The sequence below is a fragment of the Lissotriton vulgaris genome, chromosome 3_1, assembly GCF_964263255.1.
Source record: "Lissotriton vulgaris chromosome 3_1, aLisVul1.2, whole genome shotgun sequence".
Taxonomy (NCBI): Eukaryota; Metazoa; Chordata; class Amphibia; order Caudata; family Salamandridae; genus Lissotriton; species Lissotriton vulgaris.
In genome coordinates, this window is record NC_141689.1 from 900,771,966 (window position 1) to 900,788,250 (window position 16,285).

Genomic DNA, 16,285 nt, shown 5'->3' on the forward strand with positions numbered 1-16,285 from the left:
ATCTAAAATAGAACACTTAAAGACACAACTAGATTAAGTCAAAAACTATTTGAATTTATCAAGCAACAAGCAACCCCCAACTCTAACTCCTATTCAGGAGATAAGGGATCGTCACTTTGTAGAAACAACTTATCCGCCCATTTCATGGAAAAGACCAAGAAGATCGAATCAGTACAACGTCTTGCCTCCCAACATCTACCACACAATTCCTTTCCCAATCACCTCCCCATTCAAAAACGAGGTAAAACCCCCCAATCCAGCTTCTCCACAAAAAACAATGCTACATGGAATGCTTTCAAATTTCCAGGTGAAGTCGACATACTCAACATAATATTATCGCTAAAGCCCTCCAACGATTTCTTTTATCTTGTGTATGCTAAACCCACCAAAGCCAAAATCCTCGGTTCTTCTGCTCTGGACTAGGATTATTAACGCATCCCTATCTCAGGGCCTGGGTCCATGACTGTCTAAAAATAGGGCAATCTTCAAAGAAGAGAGTTTCCCAGAAAAACCAGAAAGGACTGGGTATCAAAATAATAACAAAAGCAAGATTCCTTTCTGTGTCATGCTGCGGCTTTGTGACCAACTGTTGGTCACAAAAACCGCAGCACAACACAGAAAGGAATCTTGCTTTTGTTATTATAAAAATAGGGCAAGTCATTCCTACACTCAAAAAGCCTAATGCAGATCAGTCTGACCTCAACAACTTCCCCCCATTACCAACCTCCCCACACTAGCAAAGATGCTATAAACATGTGTGCACTTGCAACTCTGTGACCATATTGAAAAGTTACATCTTCTGGACGACTGCCAATCTGGCTTCATAAAAAGGGACATAGCACTGAAACAGCACTAACAGATAGTGTTGATGACCCAAAACTGCCTGATCAGAAGGAATCATGCCTACTTATACTTCTAGATCTATCCTCTGAGTTTGAGATGGTCAAACATGATAGCATGATCAGCCTTCTGGAGACAAGGACGGGGCGATCTGAACCTGTTGCACGCTGGTTTGCGTCATTCCTACATAACAGATCTCAAAGAATAAAAGTCAAGCATACTCTCTCTGACTCCGAGTACTCCAAGGATCCATGCTTTCTCCTACGCTATTCAGTTTTTTTATGGAACCCCCTCATGGAAATTCTAAAGCACTCAAATATGCTTTATCACATCTATTCTGACAACACTCAATTATACTTGAAAATCTCACTCCCTGAAGACATTAAGACTCTTAACCACACCCTGCTGCAAACCCAACAGTGGCTAACCCACACCAACCTCATGCTCATCGCCCTCAAAACGGAATTCCTCATGATAAACCCCCCCCCCCCCCCCCCCTCAACTGCTCTGTACCTATACATGAACAGCTCAAACAACTTACAGCTCTCAATTGCACCCTGGCCATCATTGACTTCATGAGATCACTCAGTAGAACTTTGGACAAATATCTGAAGATGCAAGATCATATCAGCGCAACAACCAGGGGAGCCAACTACCAGCTGAGCATCCTTCAGAAAATCAAACCTTTCTTGCCCCCTGATGACCTTCATATGGTAATACAATCCATAGTCATTTCCAGATTAGACTATAAGATTGCTTGTCCCGCAGGCCTGCCCAAAACAAGCTTAGCGTCATTAAGGGCTGTGCTGAACTCAGCTGCTAGACTAGTCACGAGATCTAGAAAATGTGATCATATTGGTCCAGACTTAAAAAAATTTAACTGGCTACGGCTTGAAGCAAGGATCCAGCTGAAAATAACCTGCGTGACTCACAAGGCTCAACACCACAACACTCCCATTTACCTGGCCAATAAATGTAATGGTCAGGGGGCAGTAGCTCCTTGAGAAGGGCCAATTCCTTATCGCTCAAACCGCAGAAGCTCAACAAGAAGACAACATACAACCGTACATTCTCTGGCCTAGCCCCTAGAATATGGAATTCATTGCCACCCACTATCATAACCAACCCCTCGATTACTACCTTCAAAATAGAAATTAAAAGATTTCTGATGAACAAATATCTCTATTGACATATTAACAACCCCGTATGACTACTGTTGACAATATAACATTGTGATTCAACCTGCTTGATGGATGCTCTGAAGTTCTTGCTGTTCTCTCTTATAACCGTTTTGCCATCTACTATGTTTGTATAACCTGTCTACGATTCGTTCAGCGCTCCAATACCCGGAAGGGTCACGTCCATGCTTTATAAAACTCTTTAAATAAAAATACAAAATACTGGCATGGGCTCAAAGTCACACTGTCTGTCAGCAAAACACTGTCTGTCAACAAAGGAAAGGGACTGACCAAGAAATAGGGGAATAAAGCAGCATGGTACAAACTCACACGCGATCAGTCATGACTCACGTGACGGGAAGGGGGTTAAATAAATTTTTTTTTTTTTAAGTGTACCTGACCAGGTCCCGGGCCGCCTCCGCTCGTGGTGCGGACAGCGCCCAGCTGGGTGCCTGTAGGAAGGCCATTTTCTCTATGTAGGTTGCACGTAGCCTACATAGGAGAGAATGCAGTGTTGCGTGCTTATCTAGGTTCCTGATCGATACTGTGACCTTATGCCCCTATTCGGCTATAAATCCATTTATTCCCTATATTGGCATAACCGTTCAAGTGCGATTTTCTGAAAAGTCATCTCTGGCCTCACACGAACAGAGCCACATTCCAGCATGACTCTCTGCTACTTCCTTTGCGACCAATTAGTGCAATGACAGAGCAGCAGTCACTATCTGATATTCCTAGATAACACTCCGAGTTCTTCAACAAGATAAAAACTTAGCAAACCTGGAAATCCCCGCTTGCTATGTTTTGATTAGTAATGGAACTCTAATGAGCAACTGATAACTATCACTTCCTAGTGACATCTTTAATTGACGTCTTATGTCCGGCAAACTTGCGTCAAACCCGGCACCTGTCAGGTATAAATATTACCAACGTTGCCTTAAGCAGTGAGCGAACCTGTTGCTGATGCCAGCTGCCTGCATGACCCTGTGTTGGTAAAAACTAGCACTCTGTCGCTGCAGCCTGCTATCCTGTGGTGGTGAAGCTGCTGATTACCATTATCGCCGCTACAGCGCGACCTATGGTGCAGTACGCTTGAGGAGCCGTGCAGCCGTCCTCTGCGAAGACATCCAGCCCAGCTGCCCGCGGACGCTGTCACCCCTCCTTCCTCGACGCGCTGAGAGAAGCCGCTGCATTTCTCGTGCAGAGAAATCCAGTCCCGGCGCTTCCGGTTTACCCTCGCGGGTGACTGGGATATCGAGAGAGACCCCTGAAGGAGATACCAATCCTCCATCATTCTATTCAGAGGTATGGTGTTGACTAAACCCTTAGATGAGAATTCTTGAAACAAACCTTGGCAAAACCAACTTAACTTAAGCTACTTACTTACTCCCCCTTCTCACGTGTTAGGCTTAGGTCAGGCACACTGGGGTAGGCTTAGTTAGAAGCACCAGTTGAGTATGTTAGCCTAATGTATATATGACTGTATATATGTTTTATTACTTTTAAACCATTGTATGGCTAAGAAACCATATCAATGCTTTTACAGTTCTATTTCGCAATGCTTATCTTACTGTACGTACTTTTTATAATAACAGTTATTGCAATTGTGGCAATACATTTCTCTTGTACGAGAAGAAAGACTGTTCAATAAATGTTAACCCTTTATTGACTAACGCCCGTCTCTCTATTCTCTACATACTGTGAAAGTAAACTGCACTAGACTGACTGAGTGAAATCTATGTCTATTGTTTCACACGACCCTAGAGATCGACTCTTGATCTGAGGAGCAAAGTTGTCATGTTGCACGGTTGTTGGAAAACTGAATCCCTTCTTGTCTGTGCCAGGGAAGCTGATCACTTCCTATGCAGAGAAGAAAGTTTCCAGTGACCTCTGAGCTAGTTGGTAACACAACCCAATTAAGTTTAGCATAGTCAGTGGAGGCCTGGACTATAAGCAGTTCCACGTCGATACTACTGTTTATGTTATTCCAATGCGCAGGGCCTAGTGGGAAACTAGGAACTACACTACAGCAGGGTGCGCATGACTGGTTTGGCCGGCCCCAGAGAGCCAACCAAACAGAGACCACAACAGTGGGCCAGTCACTCCTCCCCAAACCGCCCACCCCCACCCCAAACCAGGCATACCTTACCTTCCTCTTTCTCGCAGCACAAGAAGCAGAAACATAAAATGGTATTTAAAATACCATTTTATGTTTCTGCTTCTCACACTGCGAGAAAGCAGTGGGGCAACGCTCCTCTGCCCTAATGGAGGAGCCGACCCTGCATGCGATGCCTGAAAAACAAAAATGGCACCTTTGCATACACACGAGGGAAGCAGCCACGAGGACACATGCTGCTCCACACAGGATAAAGAGCATCCCATAAGATTAGCAGAGGGGGCACTTCAGCTGACACAGAGGGTCCTTGCATGATGAGACTTCACCAGGCAGCGGTCTGACATCTCTGTGATGGGGTGTCCACTTCAGAACCAAGACAGGCGTATGCCTGCATATATACACTGTTGTAGCACCATGGTAGAACTGTATCTACTATTTACTCTTTTAGTTCTTGTAATCACTTTCATCTGCTTCTGTCTACTGATTATCGTAGCACATGTATTCTATACAAGAATAACGATGGTTCAATAAATATATTAAAAACTTCCAACTGTGTATTTTGTATATTTCTCTAAGCATTATTAAGCATGAGTGACAGAGCGAAAGGTCCTGTCCTGTTTTCACAATGTCGGAGAGGGTCAGGGTTGTCATGTTCAGTGGTTGCCAGAAACTATTCACTCCCTGGTAAGGTTAGGGGGCTTATTATGGCACTGTAAGCCAGCTTGTCTCTAGGACAACATATCCTGCGGGGGTGCTCGGAATCAGTCTAGCACCTCACCCAAAGATTAGGTTGTCAAACACGCAGATACCACGGATTAGTAGGAACTACATGACATGGCGCCGCCAACGTTGGTTGGGTTCTTATTTAATGGTCTAAGTTGTGCTAACGCCATAAATTCATCTACCAAACTCCTACTCTTTTCAAACAATGTCCGTAAACTGAGAAGCCGGTGGGGAAGATGCAGGTGTATGTTATTGTGGGAAATTTTGTTTTCTTAACAGTTTTGTATGCAACTGCAGATGTTTATGCTTCTAAATTGCGCGTGCACTAAAACACTGTTTGTACTATCCAATCATAAAGTTTGTTTTACTTCACCACAGGCACAGTTAGTACAGGACTACTCACTTCCACTTAGTATTCAGTTTGCACTGTGTTTCCAGACCAAAGAGCAGAAAATCCTTTTATTACAGCTCCTTTTTCAAGGTTGCATTCCTAGAAACCAGGTATGCCTCTTCTTGTTGGATAGCCTTTCAAAGAATTTCGACGAGTGAGTAATGATGGTGTTGAAAATATCCACACCCACCACATCCCTGTGCTGCACAACAAGATACTTCAACTATTGGAAGACTTTGAAAAAATAAATCTTCCACAAAACTTAGGAGTGTGTGTTTAGGTTCTGAGGAGCACAGGTTTGATAGAATTATATTTCATAAAAAGGTGCTAAAGAATGGTCTCATCCAATTCAAGTTTTCATTGAAAAACAGTAACAAATCAGCAAATGACAGGCTCCATTCCTCAATTCACTGGATGTAAATGTATAGCGTTCAGTGCCGGATCCACCGCTAAAGCAGAGAAGTGGTTTGCAATCCCTAAGTGCGCAGGACTGCTTGGCCTGCCCTTTTGGGCTTGCTAAACAGTAACGCACACTTTGCATTTTCCCCACCAGGCTGTAATGCCCAGCCTCCCATTCCCCATCTGAGCGCTTATCCACGGAGCTCAGACCAATTACAACGCTGCATGGCAGCTTTGGGATAGACTCAGGGGAGCCTGGGAGCTTGGGTGCTTCCTGCTGCTGGACCGGAGACAGGAAGAAGGAGAGGCAGCGGCCAGCCGTTTTCAGGTAAGTCTTTTTTGTTCGTTTTTTTTTTGCCCCTGCCTCACCACCTGGACCTCAGAGCAACCCCTACTAATAGCAATTATGGTAATTATGGAAGTCATGACTGCCAGACTTAACTCTGCCTGAGGGTTAGCACTGTGCATACATGTCCAGTTTATTAGCCTTTACTACAGAGAAACATGCAAGTCAATGCTGAATCATCAGCTCTTTTAGGTTGTGGAAAACCTGGTTTAAAATCAACAATAGCATACAATACAGCTGTTTAGACAAATGGAATATCTTTGTGTTGCTTTCCTGTGCACACAGCTGGATCTCATCAGCTAACCTACCTTACCCATTGCCCCATCTAAATTATAAAAATGAATGACGCTTCACCAAAATCTGCCCTAGTACATCTGCTTTGGCACTTTGAAGGCCCTTTGTAGATTTTTTCCTTTACTTCCGAGGGAAGCCAAAGAGACGGTGTCACGTGCCCTTGCTTACCTGATTAAGCGTCTTCAGGTTATTCAGAATGCGGCGGCTAGACTTCTTTTTGACTTCTTGAGGAGGTCTAGTGTCCGACATCATCTGCGTAGTCTACACTGGCTGCCTGTGGCACAACGAATTTTGTTTAAATCCCTGGTTCTCCCCTTCAGAGCTACGCATGATCAAGGACCTCACTTCCTGAGAAAGCGTTTTTCTATGTATGTCCCCAACCGCTGCCTCAGATCGGCCAATCAGTCTCTGATCGTCCTTACCCGCTTTCAGCGTGCTCGGCTGGGTGGACAGTCCATTTCTGTGATAGCAGCTAGAGCCTGGAATGCTCATCTCCTGCAACTCCGCGTTATTCAGGACATTGGTCTTTTCAAAAAAGCTTTAAAAACACACCTCTTCAATATAACAACCCGAGTTCTCCCTCTCTGTCGTTCTGCCTACATGTACGAGTTTGCGCCAGGATACTCTTATAGTAATTGCGCGCGGTATAAAATTCTCTATAACATAACATAACATTACCAGAAGCAGACAACAATTTATCTGCTGAGGAACAGTAAGAGGCAGCTGCGGACAAATCCCATCAATGGTATGACCTGGTAGACCTCTTGTTTGGTGCCATTTGAAAAGTTTGACTACTGGTAAACAAAACCAGACCAACGGTTCTAGGTTTTTGGTTATAATGTGACCCACATTAAAGTGACACTGTTCTTTGTATACATTGATTGGTGTATGTAATAATTAACCCCTTCGCTGCGGCGGGTATGCTGGTGACGGAGCGGTTCCGTCATGACCCGCCCCGCTCATTAGAACGCCCGCGCAGGCGCGAAATCAGCGCCGCGCAGGCGCGAAATCAGCGCCGCGCAGGCGCGGCGGCTGGGCCATGACGGAACCGCTCCGTCATCAGCACAGCTCAACTGTAGCTGATGACGGAGCGGTTCCGTCATCAGCAGGGGAGGGGTTAACCTGGTTATCTGAACATTGTGTTGGTTCATCCAATCAATCATCCACCACCACAATAGGAACAACAACAAAAATTGATCATTTCATCTCATGTCAAGGTTTGTTTCTTGAGCCAACAACCTTACTGAGTCAACAGTTAAGAGCTTAGTTAAAACAGCCTTATAAAATACAGATCCATGTAATCACTGTTCGAATGGACGACCTAACTTGTTATGAGTTAACATACACATTCCTATTACAAGAACTGTTCAAATTGGTGTGTTATTATAATCCTTATTAATGTAGTGAGTGGGTTTAACCATGTTTGTAGAGTGTGTGCACTGATGACAACTCTAAACAAAAAATTCAATGAAACAGTGTAAGCCAATATCCCACAGAAATGCTGGCTACAGACACAAAGTAGAAACTGTATCAATGTTCCAGTCATCAGAAACAGCAATAATTGAAGCAAAAAGAACAGTAACAAAAAACGAATACCCCCTGAATAAAGGTTGACCTTTCGACCTAATCTAATTTCAATCAATATAAAAGATTAGCATAACAATTTAGCAGGATGTTCATCTTCTAAATCAGTAATATACTAAATATTTCACACACAGACCATTCAGTCAAATCATTTCCTGAGAGATTAGTCACAAAATGTATCAACACCCTCATTTGCAATTCTCGAATAGCGTTTTTTTAGAAATCGCTATTTGAGAATTGCAAAAAGGGATGTATGTAAAAAAAAATCTATTTTTTTTGCAATTTCTTAATATTCCTTAATTGCGATTAGCAAATTTCAAAATCGCAATTAAGGAATACTTTCCCATTCATTTCTATGGGCCAGGAGGCCCATAGGAATGATTGGAAAGTTATTCTCAATTTGCGATTCGCAAATTGAGAATAATTTCAAGGGGGCAAGGGTGTCCTAAGGACACCCTGATGCACCCCTGAAATTTACATGTGTGCGCATATGGCGCACACATATGAGCTAAGGGCATGTATGTCGCCACATGGCACCTTTACAAATGCCAAAAAGTGCATTTGTGAAAAAAAATCGCAAATTACCACCAACTTCAAGTTGGTGGTAATTTGCGATTTCTTAATGAGAAAATGCACAACTTGGGTGCTTCATACATAGCATTTAAGGAATCGCAATTTGCGATTCCTTAAATGCCGACGCAAAATTAAGGAATTGCAAATTTTGCCATTCCTTAATTTTGCAATGCGATTTTACTCATACATCGGGTTTTCCGAATTTTTTGTCGTAAGCGCTGTTTTTTGCGAATCACAGCCTTGCGACTAAAAAAAACAAATGATACATATGCCCCAAAATCAACTATATTTGACATAGCAAGGGCGCACCGACATCAGATTCCGTCCCCAACTCAACTGAGTCAATGATAAAACCCGACCCTTGATATGGGAGCATGTACCACGTGGATTAGGGTTATTCAAAACACAACAAAATCAAAACATTTCCGATTGTCCAGACCAATCAATAACTAGACAGTTTCTAAATACAATCTGAATATCAACAAAATCATTGCTACGCATGACATTGACATTATATGTGATGGGGACCAGGCTTTCTGGTTGCATATTCCTCTTTCCAGGACCCCTTACTGGAGGACTCGGACTGTTTGTCGAACGAGTTTCAAGTGGGGTACCCTTGGGCTAAAGAGAGGCAATCTAATGCATTTGAGCATATGAGAGGGTGAACTCCTCACCAGTCAGACAGACTGGTTACAAGTCATTACTGGCCAGTATAAACGTCTGTTCTTATTTACAACACGTTTCTTCTATTACATGGTCTATAAGCAGAGGGACTAGTTTGTTTTCTGGTCATGACGAATGCCCATGACCACTGATTGGGGTCGAAGCAGGGCAGAAACATGTTGACCTTTAACAGGGGTATATTTGCTGATAACTGTTACATTCTCCTATTTCTATATTATTACTGTTCCTTTAATTCTAGTAGAATGTTGGTGACTCCACTGTGTGTACATAGGAATGTGAGAGTCAGTTGCAGCTGAGCTTCTCTACCAGTGACATCTTAGGGTCTAATCTACTAATAAACTACAAAGCTACATCAGTTTCCTGTTCTTCTTACTTGCAAAAGTAACCCCTAGTCCTCTTGTTTTTTAATCCAGTCCCAGAACACCGCACAATAAAGTTATAGGGTCCCCTGGAGACAGTTTTAACATTCTCAGGTAGCATTCTCTTTGTTTACACTCTGCCCTTCACCCACCTAATATCGCGGCCCCACTCTACAAAAATACACCTCAGCTCCTCTTCCTATGTTGGGAGAGTTGAAGCCCACACTTGGGATCTTGCGGCCCTGGTGTGAGGAAAGAGCCCTATGATGAAGCATGTCACCCTCAGGTGAGTGAGGGTTCTTGTCCTTCAGAAGGATCTCTCCATATCCTTAACACATTTCGAATTAGGAGTTCAAGTCCCATTAATATTTAGGTTGGTACAAGTTTTCTGAGAACGTACTTTTTGTGTATTATGCATATTCACCCATTCAGCATTCAGATACTCATTCCATCCATCCAGGCAAAAAAGAACACCTGCTGCCAAAGGGGTGATCGATGACCTCTGCCCTCCCAGACACCTGTTATGGTCCTGCTCCAACCAACCACCAGGTCTTATAGGGCCTCTTCCTTGCTGTGAAACGAGGAGCTACAGCCCCGTTCAGGGGCGGACTGGCCGTAGCGGGTACCAGGCGTTTCTCCGGTGGGCCTCTAGGGTGGGGGGTGGTTTTGGGCCCCTGTGAGCCATTTTTGTTACCGGGGTCGGAAATATCAGCCCCTGTAATAATATCGGCGAAACTGGCCCTGGCAAACTGCTTGGCTGCACCCATCCCCACCCCAGGGGGTGTCCGATGAGCTGTTTGCCAGGGCCGGTTTCGGCTCCCAATCCGGCCCTGACCCTGTCTCCTACCCATACCATTGACCTTAACCTTGAGGTATTGGGGATGTAGGCGACTTGATTTCTAGTGGACCTTGTATGTGGAGAAAAAATGTTAGTTGCAACCTTGTAAATGTGAGAGTTGTGTAAGCAACATGACTCAACCATTCTGTTGTATGACATACATCAGAAGTGGAAATGAAAAAAGATTCAAATGCAAACAACATGGCCAAAACCTTGCAAGCTCATTCTGAATGCTGCGGCAAATCCAAAATCAGGTACAAATCGCACATGGTACGGTTGCAGACAACGGCGGACACAATAACCGCACTCCCCTGCTATGTTCCCTTGGTGTTTATTTCTACAGTCAAACCGGTTGAGTGTGCACAAGCTACTCCGGCACCTGCCGTCATTGGGTGCCAACTGCTACCCAGATAGTTGCAGAACCCGAACTTTTGGAGTGGTGCACCACTTGATATTGAAAAGAATGGTAGTCAAATGAGTCAATAAGTCATAAGGTTTTTGTTAAAGTTGTCTTAAACAATCCTTTATTTTCATGGGTGTCCATATACAAAATGCATATGGACACCCATGAAAATAAAGGATTGTTTAAGACAACTTTAACAAAAAACATTCTTTCGCACATGGACTGGTGTTTTTTTCCCCTGTACAAATGCCTCCACGTACAGCCTGAAGGGATTTGCACAGGAAAAAATAAGTGAGAAAGGGGATTACCACACTCTTGTAATGTTTAGCAAAAGAGACACTGCGCATTATTCTCTAATCTGGCTGGAAGAAATTGTGAATCTACTTATTTGTAAACACCGGCACTTATTTATGGCAGTTTACTAAATGGTGGCGCTATCTATTTTTAAGCAGAACTCATTAACAAATGTGTTCAATATGTTTAATAAAAAAAATTAACTCAGTGGGTTCAGGTGATATTTGCATAGGGTGATCAGATGATGTTCAAAGTCTATCCCGGTGTCCAGACGCTTTTACCGTAAATAAATACATGTCCCTTGTTTTTTTTTTTTTAGAAAAACCCGGTGAAAGCGCACATTAATAACCGCTTAGTGCATGTTCACATTTCCCCCAGCACTCTTCTCCTTAGGGACTGGAGCTGAATTCTTTACACATTCCCCTGCTGCGCTGCCTCACCTCATTGAAGCAGCATGGCAGGTTTTAAAGAGGAGTAATTCAGTGTCCCTGTAACCCTCCAGGGAAGGCCAATGCAAGCCCTGGGTCTCATCACAGGACATGGAGAGGAGAGGGAATGTTTTCATCTACATTACAGAGGTTGGCAGAAAGGGGCCCTGAATGTCTTTTTTAGTATTCCCAGTGGAAATGCACATTAAGACCAGGCCCACTGAAATTATGTATTTGTGCGATGGTGGTGATTTTTGCATAATTAAACATTTACTGCATTTGCCACATAATCCATCATCTATTGCATAATCTGCAAATTTTAACAACCCAAAAAGTTGTCTCCTAGCTCAAATGGTTCAAAAGTTACTAAAAACGCAGCATCAGTGTTGCTGCACAGTGGAAGGCCCTTTGCAAAAGTTGACTGGTCACATTTCTGTAGCTTTTTGCTGTGTTTGGGTGTTAAACTGGTACTAATGAGTTGCAACCTATGCCCAGACAGTCTTAACAACTTTAAAAATAACAAAATAATGTCATAATACTATCCCAAAATATGCTGCATCATTTGCCTTTTCTTGCTGCATAATTTATTCAGCCTTATGCATAATGTGGCCCTACCCTGCTGCAACATTCCAGTGGCCTTGATTAAGGTTTATACTTTCCTTTTTTTTTGCCTTCTGGTACTGGTAGCCTTGTACCATAATAAAATAAGAACCTCAAATCCCAGAATGCAAAGCAAAGTGAGTTATGCTTTTCATTTGTAACAAGAGGCATTGACTTTTTTACATACTTTTAAATCTGTCTCAAACCCTGCCACCCAGGCACGTCCACCCCTTGGGCCATAAGGCAAGAGGGTCATTTACGGTCCATTCTCGGTCAATCCTTAGCTTTTCAGCTTTGATTACCAATTACTGTCAATTATCCCTGTAAAGCTGTTTAGTACTCTTTCCTAATCATCAACTGCATTTTTGCTCATGCAGAAAACCGGTAGCACGAGGCTGGATTTACCAGTGAGCAGCATCTAGAGAAGACCACTTTACTAGGCACATGACTAAACGCATATCTTTTTCAACCAAAAATCAAGATTAACCCAATCCTGCCTCCAAAACTCTAAAAAGGTACACGGTGTAGGCTAGAAGGGACGCGAACATAGGTTTAAAAATCTAACACTACAGAGATGGTAAACATTACTCGTGACCTAAGGTTACTCCTAGGACAACTGGCAAGCGCAAATTTATTTTTGTTTGACAGGTGCCAGTTTCACAAGCGTCAGCTCGGTGCGGCTTCCCCAATTTAAATAAACTGACCTCAACATAAAGGGTGCTAGCAGCCTTAAAATTACTCCCCATTTAGAGAGTCGACAAGGTCACCAAAGCAAGACCACTAGAAAAAAAGATCGCTCAGCATGAACAAAGTCGATCTCACACTTGTCAAAGTTAGATGGAAGCTGCGTTGGCGTGAACATGCTGACGCACCTTACCTTTTGTGATTGGCAGGATCACGGTTCAAAATGATCACATTTTAGAGAAATGATGTTGATTAATTACTTTGTAATCTAGAGCCCGTTGCTAATCCAAGGGACCGTACAAAAATTAACATGGAATAACATTCTAGAAGCAAGTAATTAAAAGATAGCTTGCAACAGGCGGTTGGCGAGGCCAGATCTGTGACTCAAGGGCGCCTTCCCTCCTTCCCTCCCCCTTGTGCTTTTGATGTTGAAGGAACAAAAGGCCTCACTCACCCCCTTCTGAGGTGCTCAGGAGAGGAGGGGCTTTGCAAAAGGGATTTAGGGGGAGCTAAGATTACTTCTCCCCCACTGCCAGCGCCGACAAGTTCCATGAAAGTGAAAAGAAAAAAAAAAGTAAGCGGCAGCAGCAACCACATACCAACCTTTCAATACCTGGCTGCGCAAGTTAAGAGAGCGCAACAATAGTCAACATTTAATAAAATCCAGTTAGTTGCGACTGAACTGGCGCCGGACGTTAAAGTGTGTTAAGAATGTTTTTTTCTTCTTTTAAATCACGGAGGAAGAAGAGATTTCGAATAACTAAAACATAGAAGTACTCGCATTTTTAAGCAAGGATGCAACAATTGTAAACATTGCACTCACAAAAATGAGATACTCGCACACAAATAAGAGTTTGCAGGTATGACTGTGCCAAGTTTGCTGCACCCCAACCTCTGGAGATGCTGCAAAGGCCCCCTCTTTATCTTTAAGGGAGGAAAAAAGAAAGGAAAACCGCCCGCACTTGTTTGCTCGCCCGCCCCACTTTCCTGGGCAGCATGCAAGTCCTCTTTTATTTGTATGGAGTCTGCAGTAGCACTACCTCGCCCCCCGAAGCAGCAGCCACAAGACAGAACAGGCATTTCATTCAATGAGGGGGCGAAACGTTTATTCTCTTCCTTACAAAAAGGTGCATGGAGTACTGTTCTGAGCAGGATAGCTCAGCACACCTTTCTGACGTCACAGAACAAGCCACCCCTCACAACACTGCCCCTACTGGGACCCGGTGTGGAGTAGTTATACGTATCCCCTATCCTGACTCTTTTTCGTCATTGAATTAAGCTGATGCACCCCTCGCAATGGAATCTTGCGCGGAGCCCGACTCACCTCCCCGCTTGCCATCGTTCATCCCGCGCGCTCCCTGCAAACAGTCATAAAAAGTCCAGGTCCGGCCAGTCAGAGCCGACGGGGGTGCATCTGTGAACGGGCAGTGCGCCCTTTGCTTGCGGGGGGCCCTCAGCCCCTGCTGCGTGCTCCGGAAGAGCCCCTTGTCTCGCAGTGCAGACCCCCTTTGTAGCAGCAGAGATAAGGCAGCAGCCGGTGCGGTGCTCACAGTTAGGTATCCCATACGCTTGTCTTGCATCCTCCTCCTCTTCCCCCTCCCTCCAAGGGACTCCCTGGTCGCGCCTGCGTACACCCAGTACACACAGGCCATGCTTCCCGACTCAGAGGGGGTGGGAGGGGCGCTGAGGAGAGAGGGAGGACATCTGCGAGCGGGAGACAAAACGCTTGTACTGCAAATTCATGTTCAGATAACATCCACGTGCAAGAAGGTGCAACTGGGGTGCTTTAGCCTTTTTATTTATCTTTATTTTTACAATTTAATTTAGCGCGGACATGGCCCAAAGGCATAAGAGCGCTTTATACAGTAGCAGGACACATGTTACAGCGACTTCCAGTTACAGTCAGGCCTTTAAATGGGATGAAAAAACTGGGTGGTCTCGCAAAGGGGCGTGGTCAATGTATTTAAGGGCGAGGCTTAAACACTAGGCTAAAAGTTTGTGCTCAGCTTAGTGTGCCACCTGACTGGTATTTTGCTGTCTCTGTCAGTACATCCAGATAAATATGATACAAGTCAGGACTATTGTCTTTGTCAATGGTTGTTAGTTGCATAAGATAAATAAGCAGCAACTATGGCTTGTATATAATATTTATTTATTTATTTTTATTATAAAAGTTTTATATAGTGCTGGCTAGATGCCTGCTGTGTGCCTGGTTGCTGAATTGATTTATTTGCACTTTCGGTAATTTTACCTGTTGCTTTGACTGTTTGTGCGCGTTTTCCCTAGCGCTCCGCTGTGCTCCCCCCTCCGCCTCCATTTTGTTGGTGTTGTGATCCCTGTAGCCCGCCCCGCCTCCCAGCTGAGCCGCCCTCCCACTGACCAGAACAGCGCTCCATTACCTGATAGCGCCGTGACTCGCTCCTGTCCCTCGGGCTGAGTGGTCGCTCCCCAGTGTCCCCTCGTGACACTCGGTATCGTTGTGCTGCTTTGCCTCGCCAAAACTGCCTAATTATTTTTGCCTGCTGTGTGCCTGGTTGCTGAATTGATTTATTTGTACTTTCTGTAATTTTACCTGTTGCTTTGACTGTTTGTGCGCGTTTTCCCTAGCGCTCCGCTGTGCTCCCCCCCTCCGCCTCCATTTTGTTGGTGTTGTGATCCCTGTAGCCCGCCCCGCCTCCCAGCTGAGCCGCCCTCCCACTGACCAGAACAGCGCTCCATTACCTGATAGCGCCGTGACTCGCTCCTGTCCCTCGGGCTGAGTGGTCGCTCCCCAGTGTCCCCTCGTGACACTCGGTATCGTTGTGCTGCTTTGCCTCGCCAAAACTGCCTAATTATTTTTGCCTGCTGTGTGCCTGGTTGCTGAATTGATTTATTTGCACTTTCTGTAATTTTACCTGTTGCTTTGACTGTTTGTGCGCGTTTTCCCTAGCGATCCGCTGTGCTCCCCCCTCCGCCTCCATTTTGTTGGTGTTGTGATCCCTGTAGCCCGCCCCGCCTCCCAGCTGAGCCGCCCTCGCCCCTCCCCCTCCACCTTCCATATATGACAGCTACTCCCGCGCGCAGCGTTCACGCGCAGCGACCGCGCCCCATTCGCGCCGAAGGTGCGCCAAAGGTAAGCCGGTCTACGCCCGTCCGCGCCTGGACCGCGCCCAGCGCCATACCCCCTGGCCCTCGCATTACCCAGCGCTCCCGCATTACCTACGATGCCCCCACCCTCCTAGCCCTTAACCCCGGCCGCTCCCCCAACTGCGTCCAAGCCGCTCCTGGACACACCCATGGACCCTTCTCTTGCTACTCCTGCAAGTTCGACGGCACCAAGAACAACTCCTCATCTACGAACACACAACAGATATCCGACCCCAACCACCTAAAATGCATCCTGCTCAACACCCGCTCAGTCCACAGGCACGCCATCGACCTCTGGAATCTACTAGACACCATCTCTCCGGACGTCGCCTTCCTAACAGAAACATGGATGAACGCCTCTTCCGCCCCAGACATCACCATTGCCATCCCAGAAGACTACAAGATCATACGCAAGGACCGTACCG

The 16,285-nt window shown here is 45.0% G+C and overlaps 1 protein-coding gene across 1 annotated transcript in view; it reads right to left on the minus strand.

Annotated features, from left to right (window-relative positions):
- KANK1 (KN motif and ankyrin repeat domains 1) overlaps nucleotides 1-14,348 on the minus strand; it is a 662,175-nt gene extending 647,827 nt beyond the window's left edge. Inside the window, exon 1 of the mRNA XM_086961224.1 lies at nucleotides 14,059-14,348. The gene's annotated coding sequence lies outside the window, so the exon portion shown is untranslated. The remainder of the gene's footprint in view (nucleotides 1-14,058) is intronic.
- Between the last annotated feature and the right edge of the window lie 1,937 nt (nucleotides 14,349-16,285).